At 47.8% G+C, this 19,515-nt stretch overlaps 17 non-coding genes across 17 annotated transcripts; all 17 read left to right on the forward strand.

Annotated features, from left to right (window-relative positions):
• The first annotated feature begins 650 nt into the window (after positions 1 to 650).
• On the forward strand, positions 651 to 723 carry Trnak-uuu. Its single transcript has one exon. It is a non-coding gene; the product is annotated as a tRNA-Lys (tRNA).
• A 138-nt stretch (positions 724 to 861) lies between these two features.
• On the forward strand, positions 862 to 943 carry Trnas-cga. Its single transcript has one exon. It is a non-coding gene; the product is annotated as a tRNA-Ser (tRNA).
• A 702-nt stretch (positions 944 to 1,645) lies between these two features.
• On the forward strand, positions 1,646 to 1,727 carry Trnas-uga. The gene has a single exon. It is a non-coding gene; the product is annotated as a tRNA-Ser (tRNA).
• A 1,182-nt stretch (positions 1,728 to 2,909) lies between these two features.
• Trnak-uuu lies at positions 2,910 to 2,982 on the forward strand. Its single transcript has one exon. It is a non-coding gene; the product is annotated as a tRNA-Lys (tRNA).
• Positions 2,983 to 3,120: 138 nt separating this feature from the next.
• Trnas-cga lies at positions 3,121 to 3,202 on the forward strand. The gene has a single exon. It is a non-coding gene; the product is annotated as a tRNA-Ser (tRNA).
• Positions 3,203 to 3,904: 702 nt separating this feature from the next.
• On the forward strand, positions 3,905 to 3,986 carry Trnas-uga. Its single transcript has one exon. It is a non-coding gene; the product is annotated as a tRNA-Ser (tRNA).
• Positions 3,987 to 5,168: 1,182 nt separating this feature from the next.
• Trnak-uuu lies at positions 5,169 to 5,241 on the forward strand. Its single transcript has one exon. It is a non-coding gene; the product is annotated as a tRNA-Lys (tRNA).
• Positions 5,242 to 5,379: 138 nt separating this feature from the next.
• On the forward strand, positions 5,380 to 5,461 carry Trnas-cga. Its single transcript has one exon. It is a non-coding gene; the product is annotated as a tRNA-Ser (tRNA).
• Positions 5,462 to 12,873: 7,412 nt separating this feature from the next.
• Trnak-uuu lies at positions 12,874 to 12,946 on the forward strand. Its single transcript has one exon. It is a non-coding gene; the product is annotated as a tRNA-Lys (tRNA).
• A 138-nt stretch (positions 12,947 to 13,084) lies between these two features.
• Trnas-cga lies at positions 13,085 to 13,166 on the forward strand. Its single transcript has one exon. It is a non-coding gene; the product is annotated as a tRNA-Ser (tRNA).
• Positions 13,167 to 13,868: 702 nt separating this feature from the next.
• Positions 13,869 to 13,950, forward strand: Trnas-uga. The gene has a single exon. It is a non-coding gene; the product is annotated as a tRNA-Ser (tRNA).
• A 1,182-nt stretch (positions 13,951 to 15,132) lies between these two features.
• Positions 15,133 to 15,205, forward strand: Trnak-uuu. The gene has a single exon. It is a non-coding gene; the product is annotated as a tRNA-Lys (tRNA).
• Positions 15,206 to 15,343: 138 nt separating this feature from the next.
• Positions 15,344 to 15,425, forward strand: Trnas-cga. The gene has a single exon. It is a non-coding gene; the product is annotated as a tRNA-Ser (tRNA).
• A 702-nt stretch (positions 15,426 to 16,127) lies between these two features.
• Trnas-uga lies at positions 16,128 to 16,209 on the forward strand. Its single transcript has one exon. It is a non-coding gene; the product is annotated as a tRNA-Ser (tRNA).
• A 1,182-nt stretch (positions 16,210 to 17,391) lies between these two features.
• On the forward strand, positions 17,392 to 17,464 carry Trnak-uuu. Its single transcript has one exon. It is a non-coding gene; the product is annotated as a tRNA-Lys (tRNA).
• A 138-nt stretch (positions 17,465 to 17,602) lies between these two features.
• Trnas-cga lies at positions 17,603 to 17,684 on the forward strand. The gene has a single exon. It is a non-coding gene; the product is annotated as a tRNA-Ser (tRNA).
• Positions 17,685 to 18,386: 702 nt separating this feature from the next.
• Positions 18,387 to 18,468, forward strand: Trnas-uga. Its single transcript has one exon. It is a non-coding gene; the product is annotated as a tRNA-Ser (tRNA).
• Positions 18,469 to 19,515: the final 1,047 nt, after the last annotated feature.

Raw genomic sequence — 19,515 nt, forward strand, 5'->3', positions numbered from 1 at the left:
GAAATTGGCAACGAGGCAGAGGTTAACGAACACATGCAAATGGCAACCTTCAACGTCAGCCGAAATAGACTGAAGATCTAAAGGTCCCTGGTTCGATCCCGGGTTTCGGCAGGTATTCGTTTTGATGCGACGCCAATGGAATTACTCTGCGTTTGTGATAATGCAACTACCGCTGACAACAAAAATGACTCTCTCCTGTAGCTGTTCTGGTTGTCTAGTGCATGCCATAAGAGGAACTCACTAGACAACTAACTCCCCTAGAAGCAAAAGAATTAAAAATATCCTACCGACTGCATTCCTTTTTCTGTGTCAGGTGGTGAAGAACGTCTTCAACGGAACCGTGAAATGAGCGAAAGCGTGGGAAACATTGCATTCGAAATGCTTGTGAATTTTCCAATTGCCCAGTGAGTGTCGACAAAACACGTAAATTCTCTGCTCCGACGTATGAGGCGTAACAACTAGTGCAATTTGTTGTTGCATCGTGTGCCAGCAGTCTTCGAGAGTGTGTTACGAGCTTAGCGGGATAAGTTTGTAGACAGCATGTAGGCGACGTTTTATTAGTAACGGCCCCATACAGCGATTGCACAACAGTAAAGGACATGAGTCAATGTATAGTTGTGCATTGTGGGAGGTTTTGCAGCCTCGTCCGAGCCCGGATAGCTCAGTTGGTAGAGCATTAGGCTTTTAACCTAAGGGTCCAGGGTTCAAGTCCCCGTCGAGGCGGAAATTTTAACACTTTGGTAGCGATTCGTCTGGTAGCGGTGGAAACGCTACGGAAAATAATGCAGTTACGCCGTTTACTGACACCACAGTGCTTTAAACGGTAGCAGTTGCATGTGTCGGGAGAACACCGCGCTAACGGCAGTCGTGGCCGAGTGGTTAAGGCGTCTGACTCGAAATCAGATTCCCTCTGGGAGCGTAGGTTCGAATCCTACCGGCTGCGTGCGATTTTGCGTACAGAGGAGCAAACATTTTCGCACACATGTGACATGCGTGGGCGAATGCGGGTGCAAACCAGTGACGCCATTCTCAACAAGACGAAAATTTCCGTTTTAAGAATACTGAGTTTTCGCGACGACCGCTGCTTACTGTGGCTATCGGTTCACCTCACACTGACACTGACGCTGGGACTGCAGAAAGCCGTCGCTGAGATCGTGAGTTCACAGATGTGCTCGAAAGTGATGGACAGAGCGAACATTTCATTTTCTTTTTAAGAATCGCAATTTCCATCACTCGAGTGCGGCCAAAGCAGTGGTGCAGCGTTTCTTTTCTTAAGATCTCGCAGCTGCTTGGAGGTATGTCGATCGTTTTAAGACGACAGAAAACTAGCGTCAGCGGTGCGTCAGTGGGAAGTCGGTGAAGTCGCCATTGGAGCCATAAGCCAGTAATTACGACATACGAATCACTCGCGCACCGCGCAGCTGTACGATAATGCTCGTGCGTGGGCCCGCATAGCTGAGTCGGTAGAGCGCTAGGTTTTCAACCAAAGGGTCCTGGGTTCAAGTCCCTGTCTGGGCGAAAATTAATACACTTTCGTAACGGCTAATGGAAACCCTACAGAAAAGAGTGAGGCCACGCCGTTTTCTGCCATCAGATTGCTTCTAAAGATGGCGGTTTCAGTTGTCGGGAGTCGCTTCCGCCACTGGCAGTCGTGGCCGAGTGGTTAAGGCGTCTGACTTGAAATCAGATTCCCTCTGGGAGCGTAGGTTCGAGTCCTGCCGACTGCGAAAATTTTCTCGCTCTCAAAAGGCGGACGTTCAGCTGCATCCTAGCAGTTGCGTCACTACTAAACACGTGGGTCACCAGCAATGTGCAGTGCTATTTGATCCAGGGCGCAGCGTTACAGTCGCGCCCAGAAGCCGCAGCTCATCTCCGCGTCTCACAGCCGTCCACCTGGTGTTAGTACAAGTGTCGCCTCACTGGGCAGTGCAGATGTGTCCATTTTAGCTTGCAGACGATGACGTGTAGCAATTTATGAGCTAACGCAAGTCGTATGTTTTACCGTGTGTATCTGCTAGATACTGCCTCTCATACGGTGGAGAGACTCACTCCTTCTTGTGTCTCGTTCTCCGCACACGAGTTGCCCCTGGCATCGATATAGCACGGGTTTTCTAGCGTCAGCGAAGTCAATATTACACGAATCGAGTCGACATGTTTGCTTGTTACGATGACGGAAGAAGAAGAAATGTGTGTGGAACTTCACTGCATCGGCTGCTCGCCTTTCAGCGCCCCTGTGTCTTATCAGACGAAGGTGACTGTGAAATTGGCAACGAGGCAGAGGTTAACGAACACATGCAAATGGCAACCTTCAACGTCACCCGAAATAGACTGAAGATCTAAAGGTCCCTGGTTCGATCCCGGGTTTCGGCAGGTATTCGTTTTGATGCGACGCCAATGGAATTACTCTGCGTTTGTGATAATGCAACTACCGCTGACAACAAAAATGACTCTCTCCTGTAGCTGTTCTGGTTGTCTAGTGCATGCCATAAGAGGAACTCACTAGACAACTAACTCCCCTAGAAGCAAAAGAATTAAAAATATCCTACCGACTGCATTCCTTTTTCTGTGTCAGGTGGTGAAGAACGTCTTCAACGGAACCGTGAAATGAGCGAAAGCGTGGGAAACATTGCATTCGAAATGCTTGTGAATTTTCCAATTGCCCAGTGAGTGTCGACAAAACACGTAAATTCTCTGCTCCGACGTATGAGGCGTAACAACTAGTGCAATTTGTTGTTGCATCGTGTGCCAGCAGTCTTCGAGAGTGTGTTACGAGCTTAGCGGGATAAGTTTGTAGACAGCATGTAGGCGACGTTTTATTAGTAACGGCCCCATACAGCGATTGCACAACAGTAAAGGACATGAGTCAATGTATAGTTGTGCATTGTGGGAGGTTTTGCAGCCTCGTCCGAGCCCGGATAGCTCAGTTGGTAGAGCATTAGGCTTTTAACCTAAGGGTCCAGGGTTCAAGTCCCCGTCGAGGCGGAAATTTTAACACTTTGGTAGCGATTCGTCTGGTAGCGGTGGAAACGCTACGGAAAATAATGCAGTTACGCCGTTTACTGACACCACAGTGCTTTAAACGGTAGCAGTTGCATGTGTCGGGAGAACACCGCGCTAACGGCAGTCGTGGCCGAGTGGTTAAGGCGTCTGACTCGAAATCAGATTCCCTCTGGGAGCGTAGGTTCGAATCCTACCGGCTGCGTGCGATTTTGCGTACAGAGGAGCAAACATTTTCGCACACATGTGACATGCGTGGGCGAATGCGGGTGCAAACCAGTGACGCCATTCTCAACAAGACGAAAATTTCCGTTTTAAGAATACTGAGTTTTCGCGACGACCGCTGCTTACTGTGGCTATCGGTTCACCTCACACTGACACTGACGCTGGGACTGCAGAAAGCCGTCGCTGAGATCGTGAGTTCACAGATGTGCTCGAAAGTGATGGACAGAGCGAACATTTCATTTTCTTTTTAAGAATCGCAATTTCCATCACTCGAGTGCGGCCAAAGCAGTGGTGCAGCGTTTCTTTTCTTAAGATCTCGCAGCTGCTTGGAGGTATGTCGATCGTTTTAAGACGACAGAAAACTAGCGTCAGCGGTGCGTCAGTGGGAAGTCGGTGAAGTCGCCATTGGAGCCATAAGCCAGTAATTACGACATACGAATCACTCGCGCACCGCGCAGCTGTACGATAATGCTCGTGCGTGGGCCCGCATAGCTGAGTCGGTAGAGCGCTAGGTTTTCAACCAAAGGGTCCTGGGTTCAAGTCCCTGTCTGGGCGAAAATTAATACACTTTCGTAACGGCTAATGGAAACCCTACAGAAAAGAGTGAGGCCACGCCGTTTTCTGCCATCAGATTGCTTCTAAAGATGGCGGTTTCAGTTGTCGGGAGTCGCTTCCGCCACTGGCAGTCGTGGCCGAGTGGTTAAGGCGTCTGACTTGAAATCAGATTCCCTCTGGGAGCGTAGGTTCGAGTCCTGCCGACTGCGAAAATTTTCTCGCTCTCAAAAGGCGGACGTTCAGCTGCATCCTAGCAGTTGCGTCACTACTAAACACGTGGGTCACCAGCAATGTGCAGTGCTATTTGATCCAGGGCGCAGCGTTACAGTCGCGCCCAGAAGCCGCAGCTCATCTCCGCGTCTCACAGCCGTCCACCTGGTGTTAGTACAAGTGTCGCCTCACTGGGCAGTGCAGATGTGTCCATTTTAGCTTGCAGACGATGACGTGTAGCAATTTATGAGCTAACGCAAGTCGTATGTTTTACCGTGTGTATCTGCTAGATACTGCCTCTCATACGGTGGAGAGACTCACTCCTTCTTGTGTCTCGTTCTCCGCACACGAGTTGCCCCTGGCATCGATATAGCACGGGTTTTCTAGCGTCAGCGAAGTCAATATTACACGAATCGAGTCGACATGTTTGCTTGTTACGATGACGGAAGAAGAAGAAATGTGTGTGGAACTTCACTGCATCGGCTGCTCGCCTTTCAGCGCCCCTGTGTCTTATCAGACGAAGGTGACTGTGAAATTGGCAACGAGGCAGAGGTTAACGAACACATGCAAATGGCAACCTTCAACGTCAGCCGAAATAGACTGAAGATCTAAAGGTCCCTGGTTCGATCCCGGGTTTCGGCAGGTATTCGTTTTGATGCGACGCCAATGGAATTACTCTGCGTTTGTGATAATGCAACTACCGCTGACAACAAAAATGACTCTCTCCTGTAGCTGTTCTGGTTGTCTAGTGCATGCCATAAGAGGAACTCACTAGACAACTAACTCCCCTAGAAGCAAAAGAATTAAAAATATCCTACCGACTGCATTCCTTTTTCTGTGTCAGGTGGTGAAGAACGTCTTCAACGGAACCGTGAAATGAGCGAAAGCGTGGGAAACATTGCATTCGAAATGCTTGTGAATTTTCCAATTGCCCAGTGAGTGTCGACAAAACACGTAAATTCTCTGCTCCGACGTATGAGGCGTAACAACTAGTGCAATTTGTTGTTGCATCGTGTGCCAGCAGTCTTCGAGAGTGTGTTACGAGCTTAGCGGGATAAGTTTGTAGACAGCATGTAGGCGACGTTTTATTAGTAACGGCCCCATACAGCGATTGCACAACAGTAAAGGACATGAGTCAATGTATAGTTGTGCATTGTGGGAGGTTTTGCAGCCTCGTCCGAGCCCGGATAGCTCAGTTGGTAGAGCATTAGGCTTTTAACCTAAGGGTCCAGGGTTCAAGTCCCCGTCGAGGCGGAAATTTTAACACTTTGGTAGCGATTCGTCTGGTAGCGGTGGAAACGCTACGGAAAATAATGCAGTTACGCCGTTTACTGACACCACAGTGCTTTAAACGGTAGCAGTTGCATGTGTCGGGAGAACACCGCGCTAACGGCAGTCGTGGCCGAGTGGTTAAGGCGTCTGACTCGAAATCAGATTCCCTCTGGGAGCGTAGGTTCGAATCCTACCGGCTGCGTGCGATTTTGCGTACAGAGGAGCAAACATTTTCGCACACATGTGACATGCGTGGGCGAATGCGGGTGCAAACCAGTGACGCCATTCTCAACAAGACGAAAATTTCCGTTTTAAGAATACTGAGTTTTCGCGACGACCGCTGCTTACTGTGGCTATCGGTTCACCTCACACTGACACTGACGCTGGGACTGCAGAAAGCCGTCGCTGAGATCGTGAGTTCACAGATGTGCTCGAAAGTGATGGACAGAGCGAACATTTCATTTTCTTTTTAAGAATCGCAATTTCCATCACTCGAGTGCGGCCAAAGCAGTGGTGCAGCGTTTCTTTTCTTAAGATCTCGCAGCTGCTTGGAGGTATGTCGATCGTTTTAAGACGACAGAAAACTAGCGTCAGCGGTGCGTCAGTGGGAAGTCGGTGAAGTCGCCATTGGAGCCATAAGCCAGTAATTACGACATACGAATCACTCGCGCACCGCGCAGCTGTACGATAATGCTCGTGCGTGGGCCCGCATAGCTGAGTCGGTAGAGCGCTAGGTTTTCAACCAAAGGGTCCTGGGTTCAAGTCCCTGTCTGGGCGAAAATTAATACACTTTCGTAACGGCTAATGGAAACCCTACAGAAAAGAGTGAGGCCACGCCGTTTTCTGCCATCAGATTGCTTCTAAAGATGGCGGTTTCAGTTGTCGGGAGTCGCTTCCGCCACCGGCAGTCGTGGCCGAGTGGTGTGTGGCTCTAGCTGCCGTCGCGTACGGACGTACTTGCCGCCGCTCCGTGTAAACAGCGCTTACGCTAGTACTTATCGTTTCGTGTGTACTGCTTTCTGTTCTGTGTTTAAATTGAGATCTGTTCTACACCAGTTTTGTGTACTGGTTACGTCTTCGGATATTCGTCGCTCTAGGGATTTTCGGTTTTGACCGTAATCCGACCGGTGCTGCACGACATGGCTTCCTCAATCAGGAAGAACACCCTGGTTTTTTCGTTTGAAAAGGAAACTCGCCGGGTTCAACCGTCTGCTCTCGAGGTTCACGAATGGCTCACAGAGGTAATTGGCATTAACCCGGATTCTGTTCATACTACCCAGCTTGATTCCGACAACTACTGTGTGTTTGTTAAGTTCTTTAATCCGTTAATGGTTGATAAAATTCGCGATAAGTTTGGCAACCAAGTCGAGTTTATCCATAGGGACGGCACTAGTAGTATGGTTTCTATCAAAAGGGCTGATACTACATATCGGACTGTTCGAGTTCTTAATTTACCAATTGAACTAGAAAACGAAAAAATTAAGGTTGCTCTGTCTCAATATGGGGATGTAAAAGAAATCATTAATGAACGCTGGTCGCCGCATTATAAACTCCAGTGCTTTAATGGAATAAGGTCGGTTGAAATGGAAGTTAAGACTAATATCCCGTCACATATCTCCGTTGAAGGTCACAAGGCTCATATTGTTTATACTGGACAAATCCCTACATGTCACGTCTGTAATGAGTCAGGTCATTTTCGGCAGGATTGTCCCCGCCGTGTGTTTGTCTTAAAAACGAACCTCATGCAGCGACGTAAATTGACACTCAGTGACGTTATGGCAAACGGTACACCTGTCCAACCTGTAGATGATGTTGCTAAGGAAAGTTCATCTGACTTTCCTTGCAGTGTCACTGATTTTCCACCTATCGTAGCCCCGACGAATCTCGAATCTGTTCCCCCTGACAGGGATGTACAGAATAAAAAACGGCCACTGGAGCGAAGCGATGATCATTCAGGAGATGAATTATCTCGCACCTCTCCCACAATCAGAAAACCACGTCCTTCAGCCGACGGAGATTTAGTAGAAGCCGATTGTATGCAGATCGATCCTGCAGTACCACCTGCCACCAACAAATCGGATGTGGAAACGGAGGATCCTACCGACCAGCAGCAACTGTCAACAACTTTGAGTGTCACCGGCGATGTACAACAGCCGCCTCAACGCGACCAACATGAGGAAGTGGCGGGTAAACATCGGCTCCACAACAAACCACGACAACAAGCCACAGGTGGAAACAAACAGGAGAAAGTTGTTGCCAAACAACAGGTCACGACTGTCGGTCGGACGGAAACAGCAACACAGAAGGCCGATGACTCGACAACGATATCGGCATCTCAACCGACGGTACGGCGCAAACTCAAACCACAGCCTAATCTTTCGGCTTCTCGCAATCCATCGCAATCACAACAGTCGCAACAGGGGCAATCAGATTTGAAACAGAAGAATATCGGGTACGAAGTAGTACGTGACGAACCTGACGGCCGTCAAACCACAAGTGCCGGCGAGATCCACCCCCACAGTAGTAACGATTAATGGATACTTGTTTACGGCATAGTGACGTTGCGTTAGGACGGAAGGCCTCTATAAGTTGTTTTTCTCTTTTGTTCCGTATGGTTTTTTCAATGTTTTCTGTGATGTTGTTCGTCTGACACGCTGACAGTCCTCAAAGTCTAAGTTCAACCTAATGTAGACATGTCTCAAGCCTATAAACTGTTAACCATAAATATTAACAAACTGCAATCCGACCTTAAAGTAGCAATGCTGCGGCAATTCGTTTACGAATCTGAAGCAGACATCATTCTGCTACAGGAGGTGGCAGTCAAAAGTTTTGATATTCCTGGTTTCCAATCCATTGAAAACGTAGCTCACGAACTTCATACAGGCACGGCCGTGCTAGTCCGTAATGGTATCCCCGTCACAGAGGTCGAAAAACTTGAATCTGGTCGCGGTATTAGCTGCAAAATCTTTGATGTCACTGTTGTAAATGTGTACGCACCCTCCGGCAGCAGTTACAAGTCAGCGAGAAGTGCCTATTTTAAAGATGAAGTCATTTATTTGCTTCGAAAGGACCCCGTTAACATTGTTCTAGGTGGTGATTTTAACTGCGTGGTACATCAGAAGGATCAGAGGCCACAGTTTAATTACTGTCATGACCTTCGCGAACTCGTCACCAAGGTTCGGTTGAAAGATACGTGGGAAATTCTCCACCCCACCCTGGTTAAATTTACTTTTTTTACCCCTACTTCAAGTAGTCGACTTGACCGGATCTATATATCGTCTCATATCAGCAACCGAGTTCTTGATACTGAAGTTATTCCAGCTCCGTTTTCTGACCATTGTGCCTATGCTGTCACCTTAAATCTCGACAAGCAACCAACAAAAAGGTTCAAAGGGCAGTGGATGCTTAACACTTCTCATCTTCAAGACCTGGAGCTCGAAGATGCCATTTGTGCAACATGGAATTTTTGTCTCCGCTCCATTAACAAGCACAGAACTAAACTAGAGTGGTGGACACACACAGCTAAAAGAAAACTGCGACAATGCCTGATCTCTTACTGCTATCAGAAAGCGACGGATAACAAGAAGACAACAGAATTTTATTATGCCCTTTTAAGAGAATTATATGACAAATCTCATGACTCCAATGTTTACGCTGCACAAATCCAACGAGTCAAAGCGAAGCTGTTAAGCATTAAGCACAGGCAATTAGATGGCCTAAAAATTAAAGCTAAGACCAAATCGGTTAGTGATAGCGAAATGACTTCCTTATACCATCTCATCAAACACCGTTCCAATCGTGTGCGGACCTTCGTTGACGAACTAGTTACCCCAACCGGTGATCATCTTGTGCACCAAAAGGACATTGTTCAGGGTTTTTATCATTATTATAGAGAATTATACTCAGAAGATCCACTTGATGTAAATCTGACGTCTGATTTCCTTCAGCCTTTGGGCAGTAACTTAACTGCAGAAGACAACAATGAATTTCTTGCCGATTTCGCAATTTCAGATGTCTTAGACTTAATTGTCGGTTCCCCTGCAAACAAATCCCCTGGTCCAGATGGTCTCCCCAAAGAATTCTATCACAAATTTTGGCATGTCGTTGGACCCACCCTCACAGAAATTATTAACGAAGTCTTTCGAGGCCACAGAATACCGGACGAGTTGAAAGAAGGTAGAACAGTGCTCATACCGAAACAAAGAGGCCACAGGCAAATTGATAACTTCCGGCCTATCATGCTGTTAAATTTTGATTATAAGACTATTGCCAGAGCGATAAACAGTAGATTAATCTTGATAGCCCGGCATGTCATTAAGAATCATCAGTCTTGCATCCCTGGCAGAAGCGTAATGACCACAATCGCTGACATCAGGGACGTAATTTCGATCACGGCGGCGACCAACATCAACTGTGCCCTACTGTTTGTCGACCTTTCTAAGGCTTTTGATCGTGTGAGTCACCGTTACATCCTCCAGATCATGGAAAGGATTGGATTAGATAACACAGTAGTAACCTTACTCCGCAATGTCATCACAGGCATTACCACCCGATTGTGTGTTAACGGCCAGTCGACAATACCGATTACACTTATGAGAGGGGTCCCACAGGGAAGTCCTCTCTCGATGTTGCTCTTTGCCTTTTCTCTGGAACCTCTCCTCAGGAAACTGGAGTCCACATTACCAGGTCTCTCTATATCAAGAGCTTGTTTTGCAGTGCGTGCCTATGCCGATGACGTCACAGCAGTTATTCGTTGTGTAAACGACGTAAAGACGATTAAAACGGAAATCGACAAATACAGTAAGGTGTCTGGAGCTAAACTCAATGAAGGAAAATGCAAACTGGTTAACTTGAGAGGTCTTGAACATGTATCCATACCCTGGGCCCAAAAAGTGGACAATCCTAAGTCACTAGGTATTATCGTCGACAAATGTCCTCTTAAAATGGCGGCGAAAAACTGGAAAGCTGTTACGAACAGCATGCATGGTCTCATTGTTGAAAACAACTGGCGCTCTGCGAACTTGATAGAAAGGATCAAGATAGTCAATATATGTATTTTCTCCAAAGCATACTACTTGGCACAAGTATTTCCCATACCTAAAGTTCAGGCCAGAAAAATGTTGCAAATAGCTAGCAGATTCGTGTGGAAAGGGAACATTTTTAAACTCGACAGTGCCACGCTAACAAAATCACGACCCGACGGCGGGCTAGGGCTCACTGACATCCATAAAAAAGCCAATGCCCTTTTTCTGAAACGCACTTCGCGCCTAGTATACAGTCACGACCCAAACATAACTGCAAGTCTGTTCCACGTCCTTCGCCCTGGAAACATACACCCGCCCGTCGACATCAGCAACATAAACTACCAGCTGAAACATGTACGAGAATATTTCATTGAAACAAGTTATGTAGGCGAAAGCATCTTACAAAACTCGCATTTGACAACGAATGAAGTCATGCAGAAATGGTCTAAGATGCGTCAATGTAATACAATTGAGGCAAAAAATCCATCTTGTAACTGGAAGACCCTATGGAGGAACATTAGTCTTAAGATTCATACATGGGATGTTGCATCAACTTGGTACCAGGTGGTGAATGATACCATCGCCACTAATGTCAAATTACACAGAATAGGCTTACATCCCTCTGATAAATGTGTTAAGTGTGGTTTAATCGACACTTTGCTTCATCGTTTCGCCTGCTGCGGACACTTAAACAACTGGCGATGGGTGAGGGAAAAACTCGCACTATTATCGAGAAGCTCGCCAGCGAGTATCTCGACCACTATCATCACGAACCCAGATACGGACTACTATCCTATGGCTAAGAATACTACAATGATGTGGATATTGGCAAATTATGTGCATTATACGATCACCAGACGGGACGGCGACAACCTAGTTGAATTTTTGGCATACATGCATACTGCTTATTGGAGAATAAAACAAACAGGCAACTTGACAAAAATCTTTGGCAATATGTTGGACATTGTTTTTGAAAAACAAGGGATCGGTTAGTCTGTTGCTGCTGCAGCAGCCCCTCTCATCTGCCTCTACCGAGCAGACAATTGTGACGAGTTCCAGTCTCAGCGTCCGTCATGTTCAAATTGATCTCAGATACACAGTGACAACGATATTAAAAAAAAAAAAAAAAGTGGTGGAGTGTCTGCTATAAAAAAAAAAAAAAAAAAAAAAAAAAAAAAGTGGTTAAAAAAAAAAAACAAGTGGTTAAGGCGTCTAAAAAAAAAAAAGTGGTTAAGGCAAAAAAAAAAAAAGTGGTTAAGGCGAAAAAAAAAAAAAAGTGGTTAAGGAAAAAAAAACAAAAAAAAAGTGGTTAAGGCGTCTAAAAAAAAAAAAAAAAAAAAGTGGTTAAGGCGTCTGACTTGAAATCAGATTCCCTCTGGGAGCGTAGGTTCGAGTCCTGCCGACTGCGAAAATTTTCTCGCTCTCAAAAGGCGGACGTTCAGCTGCATCCTAGCAGTTGCGTCACTACTAAACACGTGGGTCACCAGCAATGTGCAGTGCTATTTGATCCAGGGCGCAGCGTTACAGTCGCGCCCAGAAGCCGCAGCTCATCTCCGCGTCTCACAGCCGTCCACCTGGTGTTAGTACAAGTGTCGCCTCACTGGGCAGTGCAGATGTGTCCATTTTAGCTTGCAGACGATGACGTGTAGCAATTTATGAGCTAACGCAAGTCGTATGTTTTACCGTGTGTATCTGCTAGATACTGCCTCTCATACGGTGGAGAGACTCACTCCTTCTTGTGTCTCGTTCTCCGCACACGAGTTGCCCCTGGCATCGATATAGCACGGGTTTTCTAGCGTCAGCGAAGTCAATATTACACGAATCGAGTCGACATGTTTGCTTGTTACGATGACGGAAGAAGAAGAAATGTGTGTGGAACTTCACTGCATCGGCTGCTCGCCTTTCAGCGCCCCTGTGTCTTATCAGACGAAGGTGACTGTGAAATTGGCAACGAGGCAGAGGTTAACGAACACATGCAAATGGCAACCTTCAACGTCAGCCGAAATAGACTGAAGATCTAAAGGTCCCTGGTTCGATCCCGGGTTTCGGCAGGTATTCGTTTTGATGCGACGCCAATGGAATTACTCTGCGTTTGTGATAATGCAACTACCGCTGACAACAAAAATGACTCTCTCCTGTAGCTGTTCTGGTTGTCTAGTGCATGCCATAAGAGGAACTCACTAGACAACTAACTCCCCTAGAAGCAAAAGAATTAAAAATATCCTACCGACTGCATTCCTTTTTCTGTGTCAGGTGGTGAAGAACGTCTTCAACGGAACCGTGAAATGAGCGAAAGCGTGGGAAACATTGCATTCGAAATGCTTGTGAATTTTCCAATTGCCCAGTGAGTGTCGACAAAACACGTAAATTCTCTGCTCCGACGTATGAGGCGTAACAACTAGTGCAATTTGTTGTTGCATCGTGTGCCAGCAGTCTTCGAGAGTGTGTTACGAGCTTAGCGGGATAAGTTTGTAGACAGCATGTAGGCGACGTTTTATTAGTAACGGCCCCATACAGCGATTGCACAACAGTAAAGGACATGAGTCAATGTATAGTTGTGCATTGTGGGAGGTTTTGCAGCCTCGTCTGAGCCCGGATAGCTCAGTTGGTAGAGCATTAGGCTTTTAACCTAAGGGTCCAGGGTTCAAGTCCCCGTCGAGGCGGAAATTTTAACACTTTGGTTGCGATTCGTCTGGTAGCGGTGGAAACGCTACGGAAAATAATGCAGTTACGCCGTTTACTGACACCACAGTGCTTTAAACGGTAGCAGTTGCATGTGTCGGGAGAACACCGCGCTAACGGCAGTCGTGGCCGAGTGGTTAAGGCGTCTGACTCGAAATCAGATTCCCTCTGGGAGCGTAGGTTCGAATCCTACCGGCTGCGTGCGATTTTGCGTACAGAGGAGCAAACATTCTCGCACACATGTGACATGCGTGGGCGAATGCGGGTGCAAACCAGTGACGCCATTCTCAACAAGACGAAAATTTCCGTTTTAAGAATACTGAGTTTTCGCGACGACCGCTGCTTACTGTGGCTATCGGTTCACCTCACACTGACACTGACGCTGGGACTGCAGAAAGCCGTCGCTGAGATCGTGAGTTCACAGATGTGCTCGAAAGTGATGGACAGAGCGAACATTTCATTTTCTTTTTAAGAATCGCAATTTCCATCACTCGAGTGCGGCCAAAGCAGTGGTGCAGCGTTTCTTTTCTTAAGATCTCGCAGCTGCTTGGAGGTATGTCGATCGTTTTAAGACGACAGAAAACTAGCGTCAGCGGTGCGTCAGTGGGAAGTCGGTGAAGTCGCCATTGGAGCCATAAGCCAGTAATTACGACATACGAATCACTCGCGCACCGCGCAGCTGTACGATAATGCTCGTGCGTGGGCCCGCATAGCTGAGTCGGTAGAGCGCTAGGTTTTCAACCAAAGGGTCCTGGGTTCAAGTCCCTGTCTGGGCGAAAATTAATACACTTTCGTAACGGCTAATGGAAACCCTACAGAAAAGAGTGAGGCCACGCCGTTTTCTGCCATCAGATTGCTTCTAAAGATGGCGGTTTCAGTTGTCGGGAATCGCTTCCGCCACCGGCAGTCGTGGCCGAGTGGTTAAGGCGTCTGACTTGAAATCAGATTCCCTCTGGGAGCGTAGGTTCGAGTCCTGCCGACTGCGAAAATTTTCTCGCTCTCAAAAGGCGGACGTTCAGCTGCATCCTAGCAGTTGCGTCACTACTAAACACGTGGGTCACCAGCAATGTGCAGTGCTATTTGATCCAGGGCGCAGCGTTACAGTCGCGCCCAGAAGCCGCAGCTCATCTCCGCGTCTCACAGCCGTCCACCTGGTGTTAGTACAAGTGTCGCCTCACTGGGCAGTGCAGATGTGTCCATTTTAGCTTGCAGACGATGACGTGTAGCAATTTATGAGCTAACGCAAGTCGTATGTTTTACCGTGTGTATCTGCTAGATACTGCCTCTCATACGGTGGAGAGACTCACTCCTTCTTGTGTCTCGTTCTCCGCACACGAGTTGCCCCTGGCATCGATATAGCACGGGTTTTCTAGCGTCAGCGAAGTCAATATTACACGAATCGAGTCGACATGTTTGCTTGTTACGATGACGGAAGAAGAAGAAATGTGTGTGGAACTTCACTGCATCGGCTGCTCGCCTTTCAGCGCCCCTGTGTCTTATCAGACGAAGGTGACTGTGAAATTGGCAACGAGGCAGAGGTTAACGAACACATGCAAATGGCAACCTTCAACGTCAGCCGAAATAGACTGAAGATCTAAAGGTCCCTGGTTCGATCCCGGGTTTCGGCAGGTATTCGTTTTGATGCGACGCCAATGGAATTACTCTGCGTTTGTGATAATGCAACTACCGCTGACAACAAAAATGACTCTCTCCTGTAGCTGTTCTGGTTGTCTAGTGCATGCCATAAGAGGAACTCACTAGACAACTAACTCCCCTAGAAGCAAAAGAATTAAAAATATCCTACCGACTGCATTCCTTTTTCTGTGTCAGGTGGTGAAGAACGTCTTCAACGGAACCGTGAAATGAGCGAAAGCGTGGGAAACATTGCATTCGAAATGCTTGTGAATTTTCCAATTGCCCAGTGAGTGTCGACAAAACACGTAAATTCTCTGCTCCGACGTATGAGGCGTAACAACTAGTGCAATTTGTTGTTGCATCGTGTGCCAGCAGTCTTCGAGAGTGTGTTACGAGCTTAGCGGGATAAGTTTGTAGACAGCATGTAGGCGACGTTTTATTAGTAACGGCCCCATACAGCGATTGCACAACAGTAAAGGACATGAGTCAATGTATAGTTGTGCATTGTGGGAGGTTTTGCAGCCTCGTCCGAGCCCGGATAGCTCAGTTGGTAGAGCATTAGGCTTTTAACCTAAGGGTCCAGGGTTCAAGTCCCCGTCGAGGCGGAAATTTTAACACTTTGGTAGCGATTCGTCTGGTAGCGGTGGAAACGCTACGGAAAATAATGCAGTTACGCCGTTTACTGACACCACAGTGCTTTAAACGGTAGCAGTTGCATGTGTCGGGAGAACACCGCGCTAACGGCAGTCGTGGCCGAGTGGTTAAGGCGTCTGACTCGAAATCAGATTCCCTCTGGGAGCGTAGGTTCGAATCCTACCGGCTGCGTGCGATTTTGCGTACAGAGGAGCAAACATTTTCGCACACATGTGACATGCGTGGGCGAATGCGGGTGCAAACCAGTGACGCCATTCTCAACAAGACGAAAATTTCCGTTTTAAGAATACTGAGTTTTCGCGACGACCGCTGCTTACTGTGGCTATCGGTTCACCTCACACTGACACTGACGCTGGGACTGCAGAAAGCCGTCGCTGAGATCGTGAGTTCACAGATGTGCTCGAAAGTGATGGACAGAGCGAACATTTCATTTTCTTTTTAAGAATCGCAATTTCCATCACTCGAGTGCGGCCAAAGCAGTGGTGCAGCGTTTCTTTTCTTAAGATCTCGCAGCTGCTTGGAGGTATGTCGATCGTTTTAAGACGACAGAAAACTAGCGTCAGCGGTGCGTCAGTGGGAAGTCGGTGAAGTCGCCATTGGAGCCATAAGCCAGTAATTACGACATACGAATCACTCGCGCACCGCGCAGCTGTACGATAATGCTCGTGCGTGGGCCCGCATAGCTGAGTCGGTAGAGCGCTAGGTTTTCAACCAAAGGGTCCTGGGTTCAAGTCCCTGTCTGGGCGAAAATTAATACACTTTCGTAACGGCTAATGGAAACCCTACAGAAAAGAGTGAGGCCACGCCGTTTTCTGCCATCAGATTGCTTCTAAAGATGGCGGTTTCAGTTGTCGGGAGTCGCTTCCGCCACCGGCAGTCGTGGCCGAGTGGTTAAGGCGTCTGACTTGAAATCAGATTCCCTCTGGGAGCGTAGGTTCGAGTCCTGCCGACTGCGAAAGTTTTCTCGCTCTCAAAAGGCGGACGTTCAGCTGCATCCTAGCAGTTGCGTCACTACTAAACACGTGGGTCACCAGCAATGTGCAGTGCTATTTGATCCAGGGCGCAGCGTTACAGTCGCGCCCAGAAGCCGCAGCTCATCTCCGCGTCTCACAGCCGTCCACCTGGTGTTAGTACAAGTGTCGCCTCACTGGGCAGTGCAGATGTGTCCATTTTAGCTTGCAGACGATGACGTGTAGCAATTTATGAGCTAACGCAAGTCGTATGTTTTACCGTGTGTATCTGCTAGATACTGCCTCTCATACGGTGGAGAGACTCACTCCTTCTTGTGTCTCGTTCTCCGCACACGAGTTGCCCCTGGCATCGATATAGCACGGGTTTTCTAGCGTCAGCGAAGTCAATATTACACGAATCGAGTCGACATGTTTGCTTGTTACGATGACGGAAGAAGAAGAAATGTGTGTGGAACTTCACTGCATCGGCTGCTCGCCTTTCAGCGCCCCTGTGTCTTATCAGACGAAGGTGACTGTGAAATTGGCAACGAGGCAGAGGTTAACGAACACATGCAAATGGCAACCTTCAACGTCAGCCGAAATAGACTGAAGATCTAAAGGTCCCTGGTTCGATCCCGGGTTTCGGCAGGTATTCGTTTTGATGCGACGCCAATGGAATTACTCTGCGTTTGTGATAATGCAACTACCGCTGACAACAAAAATGACTCTCTCCTGTAGCTGTTCTGGTTGTCTAGTGCATGCCATAAGAGGAACTCACTAGACAACTAACTCCCCTAGAAGCAAAAGAATTAAAAATATCCTACCGACTGCATTCCTTTTTCTGTGTCAGGTGGTGAAGAACGTCTTCAACGGAACCGTGAAATGAGCGAAAGCGTGGGAAACATTGCATTCGAAATGCTTGTGAATTTTCCAATTGCCCAGTGAGTGTCGACAAAACACGTAAATTCTCTGCTCCGACGTATGAGGCGTAACAACTAGTGCAATTTGTTGTTGCATCGTGTGCCAGCAGTCTTCGAGAGTGTGTTACGAGCTTAGCGGGATAAGTTTGTAGACAGCATGTAGGCGACGTTTTATTAGTAACGGCCCCATACAGCGATTGCACAACAGTAAAGGACATGAGTCAATGTATAGTTGTGCATTGTGGGAGGTTTTGCAGCCTCGTCCGAGCCCGGATAGCTCAGTTGGTAGAGCATTAGGCTTTTAACCTAAGGGTCCAGGGTTCAAGTCCCCGTCGAGGCGGAAATTTTAACACTTTGGTAGCGATTCGTCTGGTAGCGGTGGAAACGCTACGGAAAATAATGCAGTTACGCCGTTTACTGACACCACAGTGCTTTAAACGGTAGCAGTTGCATGTGTCGGGAGAACACCGCGCTAACGGCAGTCGTGGCCGAGTGGTTAAGGCGTCTGACTCGAAATCAGATTCCCTCTGGGAGCGTAGGTTCGAATCCTACCGGCTGCGTGCGATTTTGCGTACAGAGGAGCAAACATTTTCGCACACATGTGACATGCGTGGGCGAATGCGGGTGCAAACCAGTGACGCCATTCTCAACAAGACGAAAATTTCCGTTTTAAGAATACTGAGTTTTCGCGACGACCGCTGCTTACTGTGGCTATCGGTTCACCTCACACTGACACTGACGCTGGGACTGCAGAAAGCCGTCGCTGAGATCGTGAGTTCACAGATGTGCTCGAAAGTGATGGACAGAGCGAACATTTCATTTTCTTTTTAAGAATCGCAATTTCCATCACTCGAGTGCGGCCAAAGCAGTGGTGCAGCGTTTCTTTTCTTAAGATCTCGCAGCTGCTTGGAGGTATGTCGATCGTTTTAAGACGACAGAAAACTAGCGTCAGCGGTGCGTCAGTGGGAAGTCGGTGAAGTCGCCATTGGAGCCATAAGCCAGTAATTACGACATACGAATCACTCGCGCACCGCGCAGCTGTACGATAATGCTCGTGCGTGGGCCCGCATAGCTGAGTCGGTAGAGCGCTAGGTTTTCAACCAAAGGGTCCTGGGTTCAAGTCCCTGTCTGGGCGAAAATTAATACACTTTCGTAACGGCTAATGGAAACCCTACAGAAAAGAGTGAGGCCACGCCGTTTTCTGCCATCAGATTGCTTCTAAAGATGGCGGTTTCAGTTGTCGGGAGTCGCTTCCGCCACTGGCAGTCGTGGCCGAGTGGTTAAGGCGTCTGACTTGAAATCAGATTCCCTCTGGGAGCGTAGGTTCGAGTCCTGCCGACTGCGAAAATTTTCTCGCTCTCAAAAGGCGGACGTTCAGCTGCATCCTAGCAGTTGCGTCACTACTAAACACGTGGGTCACCAGCAATGTGCAGTGCTATTTGATCCAGGGCGCAGCGTTACAGTCGCGCCCAGAAGCCGCAGCTCATCTCCGCGTCTCACAGCCGTCCACCTGGTGTTAGTACAAGTGTCGCCTCACTGGGCAGTGCAGATGTGTCCATTTTAGCTTGCAGACGATGACGTGTAGCAATTTATGAGCTAACGCAAGTCGTATGTTTTACCGTGTGTATCTGCTAGATACTGCCTCTCATACGGTGGAGAGACTCACTCCTTCTTGTGTCTCGTTCTCCGCACACGAGTTGCCCCTGGCATCGATATAGCACGGGTTTTCTAGCGTCAGCGAAGTCAATATTACACGAATCGAGTCGACATGTTTGCTTGTTACGATGACGGAAGAAGAAGAAATGTGTGTGGAACTTCACTGCATCGGCTGCTCGCCTTTCAGCGCCCCTGTGTCTTATCAGACGAAGGTGACTGTGAAATTGGCAACGAGGCAGAGGTTAACGAACACATGCAAATGGCAACCTTCAACGTCAGCCGAAATAGACTGAAGATCTAAAGGTCCCTGGTTCGATCCCGGGTTTCGGCAGGTATTCGTTTTGATGCGACGCCAATGGAATTACTCTGCGTTTGTGATAATGCAACTACCGCTGACAACAAAAATGACTCTCTCCTGTAGCTGTTCTGGTTGTCTAGTGCATGCCATAAGAGGAACTCACTAGACAACTAACTCCCCTAGAAGCAAAAGAATTAAAAATATCCTACCGACTGCATTCCTTTTTCTGTGTCAGGTGGTGAAGAACGTCTTCAACGGAACCGTGAAATGAGCGAAAGCGTGGGAAACATTGCATTCGAAATGCTTGTGAATTTTCCAATTGCCCAGTGAGTGTCGACAAAACACGTAAATTCTCTGCTCCGACGTATGAGGCGTAACAACTAGTGCAATTTGTTGTTGCATCGTGTGCCAGCAGTCTTCGAGAGTGTGTTACGAGC

The sequence above is a fragment of the Schistocerca americana genome, unplaced genomic scaffold (assembly GCF_021461395.2).
Source record: "Schistocerca americana isolate TAMUIC-IGC-003095 unplaced genomic scaffold, iqSchAmer2.1 HiC_scaffold_954, whole genome shotgun sequence".
Taxonomy (NCBI): domain Eukaryota; kingdom Metazoa; phylum Arthropoda; class Insecta; order Orthoptera; family Acrididae; genus Schistocerca; species Schistocerca americana.